The sequence below is a fragment of the Crocuta crocuta genome, unplaced genomic scaffold (assembly GCF_008692635.1).
Source record: "Crocuta crocuta isolate KB4526 unplaced genomic scaffold, BGI_CrCroc_1.0 scaffold168, whole genome shotgun sequence".
NCBI classification, from domain to species: domain Eukaryota; kingdom Metazoa; phylum Chordata; class Mammalia; order Carnivora; family Hyaenidae; genus Crocuta; species Crocuta crocuta.
In genome coordinates, this window is record NW_027532591.1 from 7,623,786 (window position 1) to 7,634,383 (window position 10,598).

Here is a 10,598-nt window from a genome sequence, read left to right on the forward strand (position 1 = left end):
TCTTCTCCAGGCTATCTTTAGGCTTTCAGTCTGTTAGAATTAAAGGGAGCTTAAGACTTCATACAAGTTGGCATGCCGGTATTTGTCCATTTGATGATTTGCATGGCTCAGGTATATTCTAGAGAAGACTGCAGGATAAGTGCCAGTTTTTAAGTCCTCACCTAAGTGGGGGACCATGATTCCTTTAAGACCAGTTGCTTCATTCTAGGATCACCTCCCAACACCCCGGTTCTTCAGGAAATAGATGCCAGGTAACATCTCTTTACTCCTAAGTTCTAGAAGGTAGGAGGAAACCATGGATAATAGAGAATTCTAACTAGACCAACCCGATCTTCAATTCATTCTGCCTTGAACACTTGTCCCTCCCTTGTTGTTCAATGTCAGACCTGTTTGCAAATTTTAAACCCCCTAGGGAACTCGTTGACTTGGATTTCTACAGGTGCAATGAACAAAAACACAGAACACATTGCACAGTGTCAACTAATCAGCACATTTCTAGTTGTCAACTCAGGACATCTGATTATTCAAGCCCGAGTGGCAGTTATAGCTGGCATTCTTTCTGCTTCCTTTACCCCCCCCCCCAAAAAAACAAAACAAAAAACCCCTCTGCCTGCACCAAGAAGTCAGGATGCTTTTTCAGGACATCAGTCTGTCATCTTCTCAGTTAGCTGGAACTCTTGAATAGAGTCGTTTTCCTTCCCCACACATCTGGTCTCTGGACTTCTTAGCCTGTTACGCAATAAACTCATCAGATATGGATTTGGTAACAGTACTGGGTACTAAACCACAGTGATGTTGCAATACTGATGAAGTCTGTAGCCTACCAGATGCTAGTGTGTAGCCTGATTCATATGACTACGACACGTATGAGCACTTTTCAAGTGTAGGCTTTGGCAGACAGAAGACATCCTGAAAAATAGAGCCAGATATGAAAACGGTCTCCCATATACGAAGAGGGCCATTTTTACCATAGTGAACAGAAGGTGCAAGAGAACCTTCACAGTACTCAAGTGGAAGCCAAGTCTCTTCTTCAGTGCTGAATGTGAAACTTTTGAGTATCAAGATTAGAGGAACATCCATGAGATGTTTGAGCAGGTGGCTCTTAGGAAGAATCCCAAGTAGTCCCAAGTAGGATAGGACAAGTTTCAGATACAGTTTATGGCCATTCAAGTTGCAAGGGCAGTTTGCAACAATGAGGAAGAGCTTTTTAAGATTAGTCCATACATGTGACCTTTTAGGAGTCTGATTTTAGACTTGAAAAACACATTTGAGGGTGCCTGAGTGGCTCGGTTGATTCAGGGTCTGACTCCAGCTTGAGTCATGATCTCACAGTTTGGGAGTTCAAACCCGACATCGGGTTCACTGCTGTCCGTGCAGAGGCCACTTTAGATCCTCAGACCTTCTCCCACGTAGGCCCTTTAAAAAAGGCTTTGGATTTGGGAATACTTCTAGTATCAGAAAGTTCTGTGCCTGGTATGTTGGAGCTATTTTGTTTACCCCTCTGTAGCCTTTCTGCCTCTTATTAGGAAGCTAAGCTGGAACATTTTTTTCCTGCAAACTGCCAGCCCTCTGGTTTGGATGGAGGAGGGATCAGGTGGGAGCTATCAGCCAGAAGTCAGCAGGAAAGAGGAAGTGGGACAATTATTCTCTTGGTATCCTCTGGTGAGCGGTGTCCATTAACAGAAACTTGACTTTCTTACAAGGCAGCCCACTCTTCCCTCCAGGTTGTTGTAAACCCCTTCCCTTAAAAACAAGTGATAGACTATTGAGGGCTCTAAGTCTTGTGTTGTTACTAGCTCTGGGTTATTGCATTCTCCTTTGTAATTTTGTCCCTTTATATGGATCCCTCATTGAGTTTTAACTGGAGTAGGCCATTTTATTCCTTCTGGATCCCTCATACCGTGCCAGTCCTGGATAGCGAATCCGGTGGTGCAGGTATTGCTTACTCAAGGGAAAATGATAACCTGTAAGCCTTGGTTTTTCTCTAAAATTGCAGTGATGTTAAAGCACCCTTCAAGTCCCCAGACTTTGTGTTAATGTAGTTGTGATAGATTACTGGTATTCGCAATAGGTCGGGACTAGGTGTTCGCTAGGCCAAAGATTAAAGATGCCCAGAGTTGATTTGAGACATGGCAAGAATCTCACGTTTGTGTTCTGCTTAGAGTATTTCAATATTCACACTTATCAACGGTTTTCAAAGTCACTAGGGAAACAGGTCTGCATGTCCCTTTCTTGGCATAATCATGAAGACAGAGCACAAGGTCAGCTTATAATATTCCTTCTCAGTCAAGTCTATGCCTATGTTTAGGACCATCATGGGATAAGTTTGAAACTATGAGGGAGGTTCAGCTCCATTTCAACATACTTTCATGCTCCTCTCCTTCTGTTCTTTTCTAACTGGGATCCCTATTCTCTGGTCCAGGAAAGTGTTCGAAGGTATAATTGAAGGACTTGCAACATAGCATCAAGTGCTCAGATTCCTTTGTATGCAATTTGCCACAGAGTCTTGAACTCTGGCTGGCTTATTGTAGCCTTTAGTTAGACCTTAGTATCAAGCAGATCGAGTACAGTTTAGCCAGGACTTTACAGAATGCTCGTAGAAGTATCCCGAGTCCCTATGTTCCGGCAATTCTTACTTGGAAACAATTTTGAAGACCTCTACAACAAGATACAGATTTGCAAGTCTTGAAATCCTGAGATTTCATGGTCCTCATTGATCTCCAAGCTGAAGATCAGAGAAAAGCAACTGTGAGGCCAAGTCCAGGGAAGGAGTCCTCAAGCCTTCCCTAAAGGGCAAGCAGAAGGTCTAGGTTATGGTTCAGCTGGGTTCACCAGGTTTGCAGCTCCTCCTTCAGTTAAGGCCTTACACTAAAATCCAGTGATCAAGTAGCTCAAAGGCTTAACTATTCACTCAGGTATACATAAAAGGGAGGTCAGTCCCAGGATGCGCCGCCACCAAGAGGTCTGACAGCTGATAAAGTCTGGTTTGAGAATAGGATATAGCCTATCCCCCATTGGCAGAATTTGAGTAATCCCAGAAGCAGATGGATTTCTGGCAGCTTGCTACTTTGTTGCCTTCCCAACCAGGACAAGATCAGAGGGGGGACAGTCGTTGCTCTCATGTTGGGAAGTCAGTAAAATTGTCCTACCTAAACCTAACTCTTTCTGCATAGTCTTTCACATTCACTGAAGTAGTTTAAGAAGTGAGACAGGAAGAAGATACCAGGATCAAGATGCTGGTGAAAGGAACCCTTCTAGGAAAAGAGGGCTATCAAGATGAACATCTCCAAGATGAGAAGACAGGGGACCTTCTCAAATTTAAGGGAAAGCAGTCAGTATACCCATCATACTGATCTAAATGGGGAAGAGAGACGTGGGGAAAGCAATAGCTAATTGCCAGGATGAGCTTATCTGCTGCCCAATCCCTATAGGCCAGGGATTCTCGAGTGGAAGCACAGGCTCTTACCAGGAAAGTCTTCAGCATAGGAAGAGAGGGCTTTTCACAGTTGTTTTTTTTCTTCTTCTTTGCTGGGGTTTTTGGCTTAGTCTTACTATGCTAGGCACATAGCTCCGACCCCAGTTAAGAAAAAAGCAGCCACAGAAGTTGTTCTGTGAGGACTAGGTTCTTGGACAATTTTTCCAATCAAATGCAAAAGATACACACAGTAAACCTTCCAGGAGTTAAAGGAAGGCATTCTAAGAGAATATGCAATCCACAATAGGAGGTATTAATTTATACTTTTTTGGCCGCTCAAGGATGTATGAACAAGTCAGGATTTTAGAGAAGTCAGGTGCCAAGAAATTACTACTTGTTCAAGGAGACTAGTTTCCCGAGACTCAGAGTGGAAGACCTAGGAGATTTCAAAAAGTCAAGGAGAGAAGCCAGTTCTCCACAGACCGAGCTATTGAGGGTTACCTTTAAGTGCTTTTTCTGTGCAACAAATAGTTGAGGATGGTGGATAATGTGGCTTAGAGAACTTAAGTCTGAAGGTTTATCTACACTCACTTGCCTGGTGGTAGGTAAGTGACCCATGGCAATGTCTGGTAGCTTTTCAATTGCCAACCTCAAAGCAGCTAGGTTTCTTAAACCCAAAGTTATATACATTGTTTGGACTGGTAAAGCAAGTAATCTGAGGACTGAAGGTCAAAAGGCTTACTTTGCATTCCAGTAACGGACTAGTTGATTTGGTCCAGTTTAGATTCAGAATGCTATTCTGAACATGGGCTGCCTTTATATCCCCACCCAGACCCCAGAAGCTGCATATATCTAAACTTGGAGTCAAGGAAAGGCCTTGCTTAGCAATAGGAAGGCCTATTTGAGGCAGAAACACCTCAAAGTGCTGGGAGAGTTAACCATTATTTGCAGATGAGCACAGAAAGCCAGCTCATCACTCCTGGAAGATGCCCCCCAAAGGTGGGAGATCACTAGGATCCAGGCCAGGGGTGGGTGGGAGGCTGAAGCTAGGAAGCCATGATTTTAGAAGAAATGGAGAATTCTGTATTAATGGGCAGTTGGGAGAGAAAATTTGAGAGAAAATTTGAGAGGAGGAAAATGGGTAGTACCATAGACTTTAAACCCAGAGGGGCCCATGCTATCTGGGCTCCCAAGCAGAGCATGTAGTAGTTACCGAATATGCAGGTATTAATAGTTATTAATAAGAACTCTGAACACAGAGGGGAAGTATTCCAGAACAGGTCAAAATGGAGTAGGTTATTCCTTTTGAAGGCCCCCCAGGGCCAACAGTCTAGTTAAACTCCACTTAAGACTTATGCATCACCCTCTGGAGCCTTCTGGAGAGAACTTCACCAAGTTGTCCTTATGTTGCAACAAGGAAGTTTAGAGTTCATACCTGTCCAGCGTATCTTGGAATCTCTTCAGACTTGTGGACTGAAGTACCTATGTCCCCCTACAATGGGTTCTTAACTATGCTGGGCTACTCCTAGTGCATCAAGACCCAGAATGAGTGCAGAACCCGGATGCAGTGTTCAGGAATTCATGGCTTACCACGGCTCTTTCTAGCTTGTTAACAGAGATGCTAAGTCGTCTATAGCCAGAGTTAGGGATAGAAGATATTCCTTAAATGAGTGGTCTAAATTCACTCTGAACACTCTGCACAAACCCTTAGATGGCCCCTATAACGTCCCTCAGATCACCACCCATACCAATACGTGCTTTTTATTTTAGGCTCAGGATTTTACCCTTACACAGGAAGGGGTTGTTTGGACCCTTTTGAAGTATCTCCATCCCCAAGACGTTGGTTTCCCATGCCTGACTCCCAGCTGCTGGTCCCAGCAGGATTTTCCAAGCCTGTCCTCTTACCACCAAGGAAGCTTGTTTTAAGGCCTAAGTTCCAGGAGTCCAGGCCTTATTTGCAAGGGGAAAGCCTTTCCCATTACACATGGTCAACAAGAAACATCTTGACAGTTTCCTTTCCCCTTAGTAAGAAGACATTCAGGATTGTTCTAACCTTTGGGGTAGTGGTGCCTATTGGGGTCCCTTTCCCACTGATACATGTTTCGTGGCTGATGGAAAGACCACCAAAGCTTAAGTGTACAACTGATATTTGTTCCCAGTCACTGGAGTTCAAACACAGAAGAACAGAACTTGTTGTTAGGGATTCTCCGAGTAGGACAATCTCAAGTTCCTTACATAGAACTTAGATTAATAGAATCCGAGTGGTTGACAAGGTGGTGATCAAAGTGACTAAGTATACCTTATGCTTTTCAGGCTGAAGTCAGTCTTCCTTCTGGAAGGGGTGGAGATAAGTAGTCATCATCCAGTAGGACTCTCAAGACTTGCACTGGAAGGGGAGTGGGGAGCGAAGGGACACTAGTGTCCCAGTAAAACAGATAGGAGCCATACAAGGTACTTCCCACTGTAGATACAGGCTTGGGATACACTGCTGATTTGACCCCTGACAGGATTTCAACTACCTGTTCGTTTACTTGGTCTGCCGTTGTTCTAAGCCACAGAATTAGGTCTAACAGTCAAGAACTAGTAACGAACTGCAAAGCTGATTGAAGTCCTTGGTGAAGAAAGGACTTGACAACTCTGCCTCTGGATACTCCAATGCACAAGTCTATTTACTCCACAGGCACAACCATTAATGCCTATTGGGCAAGGGAAGTTGTAGTCACAGCTCAATCAACACTCAAGATCTCATTCACCACCTGCACAAGAGAGTCTGAATATGGACTCCTCTCATGAAGGTACAAAGGAAACAATTGCATTTTCTTCATGGGAAACATCCACAGTTTTCACCAGAATAAAGACCCCTACCTACAGATGTGCCTATCTACCCTCATGAGCCCAGGCTTAGGATCTAGTAACTCCATACATGAGTCTTGCACCATAGACCTATTATAGCAAATTTTAATAGCAAGAAGTACAGCAATACCACCATGGCACACCATCAGTAGCCTGGATATTGATGAAAAACATTGAGTATTCTTGCAAAGCAGGGAGTTATAGGTCAATCCTGTAAAGGCTGACTTGCAGTCAGTTACCTTAACTACTCAAGAAAGGGATTCACATTCATTACTGTTCTTAGTATCTTTAAGAAATGGAGTTCAGTTTGATAAGGATCCCAATGGTTCTTAGACTTCATGGTTGGTACCATTTCTACTCCAGAGGCAGAGGCCATCTGTATGCTCATTCTGCCCCCTATTAAATATTGTCAGATACTACCAAAAACTAGCATTTCGGACTACTCTAGGAGAGTAACCAGGTTTTACCTGGAGCAGAAGACTGTCTCACTAACAGAACTTCAGTCTGCTGTGCTATTTACTCTGGTATTTGATGACTGAAGGGCTAGGACCATTTCAATAGCATCTAAGAACTCTAGAGACAACAGCAAGTTAAGCTATAAGTGTACTCTTATAGTGGAGTTTACTACTCTACTTTGGTAGTATCTTTAAAGACTTAGCCAAATGGTCACTTCATTTATTCAAGAAATTATGGTGTTTTGTAGAATAGACTGTAGAACCTTGCTCTTAAGTGGTCTGCCAAAATCTTGCTTAGATGCTACCTTATTTCTCTGTTCAGACGTAGCTTGAAGTATAGGATTGAAAAGTCCATCTTTTCTTTCATGTGTTTTCTAGAATGCTTGGGGTTTCCTTTTAACACAACCAGTTTTCTGATACCAACGGAGTGTCCCACAATTCAATTGACACTACCTTCCTAGAATTGTGGTCAGATACAAGTTTAAGGACTCAGTGCCACAAGACTGCTTTTACTTCAAATACAAGTTCAGAGATAACCTGCACCTCTGCCAGGGTTGGCTCTCAATTTGGGGTTCTTAAATGCCCTGAAGTTCAGTTTATCAGAAGTTTTGTCGAACTGACACATGTTTACATTTACCAGTTTATGAAGGATACGACTCAGGAACACCCCAATACAAGAGATGTATATAGGGCCATGTGGGGGGTGGGTGCAGGGAAGAGCTGGTATTGGATACCGAGCTTTCTCGACTTCTGGGCACATCACACACCCCACACTTAGGCTTCTGGGTTGGTGAATACCTATCAGATGACCTTGCTTAGGAGTTCTAGAGCTTGATCCCCAGCCTCCACACTGCTCTTTGCTAGAAGCCCGTGGATAGGGCTGAAAGGTCTAACCCTCTAAACACGCGTTGGTTCCGGTGAATGCCCCATCTGGGGTCGTCCAGGGTCACTTAGGGGGACCACTCTAAGTTGCTTTGTCACCATTAACTCAGGTGTGATCAAAAGGGTCTCCTTATGAATAACAGAAGACACTCCTGTCACTCATTCAATGTCAAAGGTTTGTTGTTTTTGGAGCTTTGTGCCAGGAACCAGGGAGGAAGGCCAAATACAGGCCTTATACAGCACATTAAGGAAGCCAAACTTTTTATTTAAATATCATACACTGTTTTATAGGTTTCTCAAAGCCCAGTGTATTTGTCTTTTTTCTTTCTACTTAAGAGCTAGTGCTCACTGTTAAAGTTGAGCATAGAGAATCTACTTAACTGTTTAACAGAAGTTCAGGATACACCCGTTTCAAGTGTCTCAAGGAGCTCTAAAGCTAAAGATTTTAAGCATACCTTTTAAGGAGGAACAAGGAGAAGAATGGGCACCTGCACTGATCTGGACTTGTACCACACTCCACTATACCCAGTACCTTCGTTATTAAACCCTGTAATAGAATGCTCTCCTCAGGGTTTCAGTAGCACTTTTACGAAGAAGCAGGGTCCTGGAAAAACAAAGAAGGGCTGCCTGGATCCATGTGGGGGTAAGGAGGGCTTGGAATAGCTTCTCTAGCCTCAGATGGGCTGGCTTCCAGGACAGGCAAGTAGAAACCCTAGTCTGATTCCAGAGCAAATATTCAGCAGCTTTCTAACCAGATTAACAACCATTCCCTTTCAGGAGTTTACACAAGGCAACCCTCTCAGCAACACTCCAGAGTGACGGAAGCAGCATTTTTACAAGACTCTACAGGAGGGAAGAAGAACGACCTACAAATGCTCAACAGGGAGCCTTTGCAAAGACGGTAACTCCAAGAATTTATACCAGAAAGGGGGGATCGTTCTTACGTATAGAACCTAGACTCCTATTGAAGACTTTCTCTAACAAGCACATGGGGTTTCATCCCTAAGTCACAAGTGGGTTTCTCAATCACTCCTGTAGCTCGAGTTCGTTGGTTGGGTAGCTTCTTTCACTTAAGTAGGGAGTTCGACACCCTGAGGCCAAGTCCATGGTCCCCATGGTTGTTCACTTCCATTCACATTTAAGTGGCTCACTGTTCAACAGCCACCAGAGCAAGAGTAGTGCAATAGTCCCTCTTATCCAGTTACCCACGGTGCATCACACTGCAGAAACAGACAACCCTGACTATGGTCAGCTTAGTTGTAGCTGTGTCACACCGGTCATTCACCTCACTTCATCTCATCACGTGGGCATTTTTATCCTCTCCCCTGACAACAGGAGTCCAGTTTGACAGAATTTTAGGAGACCACATTCCTGTATCTTCATGTTACAGTTTCTATTATCTGTTTTGCCTACCTCACTGAACATAGCCACAGGGATGTTGCCTAAGTAGGACTATATATGTTTGCCAGGATCTGCAGTTTCAGGCTGTCACTGGGGACCTTGGACCCTATGCCCTACAGAAGAGAGGGGGACACGGTCATGGGGCAGTGGACATTCAAGTTTAATGTATTTCAACATTTCTGAAGAGAGTGGTTTTTCTGGGGAGATCTATTCAAGATCTAAGCTTTAGAAAGTAAGAAATGCCTTAAATTCAGGTGCATCCCTCTTGGTTTTAGAGTTCTGATAAGAAAAACCAACAGCATAAGTAGCATTTGTACAGATGGATGGAAGCTGCAGTAAGGTAGGAGTCCACTAACAAGGATTTAGGCCCCCAAAAGTAGGTACAAGCCGGAAGCAGAATGGAATGCAGGCCCACATGGTTTACAGCAAGGCCTTAAATTAAAGCAGGCCCATAGGAACAGCATTTGCATTGCTGTCTCTAGGCCAGGGAAAGGCATCTATTTCTACCATCACATAGGATGATTAGGTAACTGGTAAGTGCCATCCCCACCCCTCAAAAAGAACTCCCATGTACCCAGAAACAATACACGTTCTTTGCAGATACACCTGTCACTTTCTTACTACCCAGGTCCAGACTGCTGAAAAGAGACAGGAATACAAAGGACAGACCTCAGGGTTCACGTAATAGCACTCTCTGCTCTTAAGTTCTTTAAGACCCCCACCAAGATCTAGCTTTCCCAAGGCAGGGATGGTTTCCCTTACACCCAAGCCAGATTCCAACACACAGTTGCCACGCAGTAACAACAACTCTGGCAGAAGATTGTGGCTGGTGCTTTTCTTGTTTTGCCTCCGTTTCTATGGTTCAAAAAAAAAAAAAGTTCTAGGATTTGAATTTTCATGAAAAACCACTGGTGGCAGAAATGTTAATCCATGTATACTCTTGAAATTGGTATCTGATGGAAGAGAAACCTTTGACATGAATCCTGTGGAGTATTTCCCACGTCCAGGGCCCTCTTCACGTACTCTGGACTATTGCTGCATATGGCAGCCCAAGTACTCCTGGGAGATTACCAAAGCCTCCTAAGTGTGGGCCTGTAATCAAACTGGAGCTGGGGATCCAGATGTTGAGCTATTTATCCAGACGGTTTTCTCTATGGATTCCTAGGATCCTAAAGAGTTCAGTTAGAACAACAAGACTTAAGTTAGGATCCCAATCTTAGTTGGGACTGAATATGGTTTCAATATTGCCGCTGGCCCTGGGTGGAGGACTATGGGACAAAGCCATTACAAAGCAGATGCAGTAAGCAAGGTCTCCGTTTGGTAGGAAGGATAGAAATCCACATTTAGACCCTTTCTACAAAGTCAGGGGTATCGGCTAGAAGTTTCCTAGTAATAACTCAAGACCTAGTATTGGAACAGATGGTGCTCTTTAGGCCATGGGAGGAGGGAGACGAGAGTAAGCCTGCAATATTCTGGCAGTCAGTGGAACGGAGACCCAAAAGGACAAGGGCTGGCGAACAGCTCAAGTTCAATAGGCAAAGCCTAAATACGGTCCAGTTTACCGTAGGCCAAAGTTAGCCATTGGACAGTTG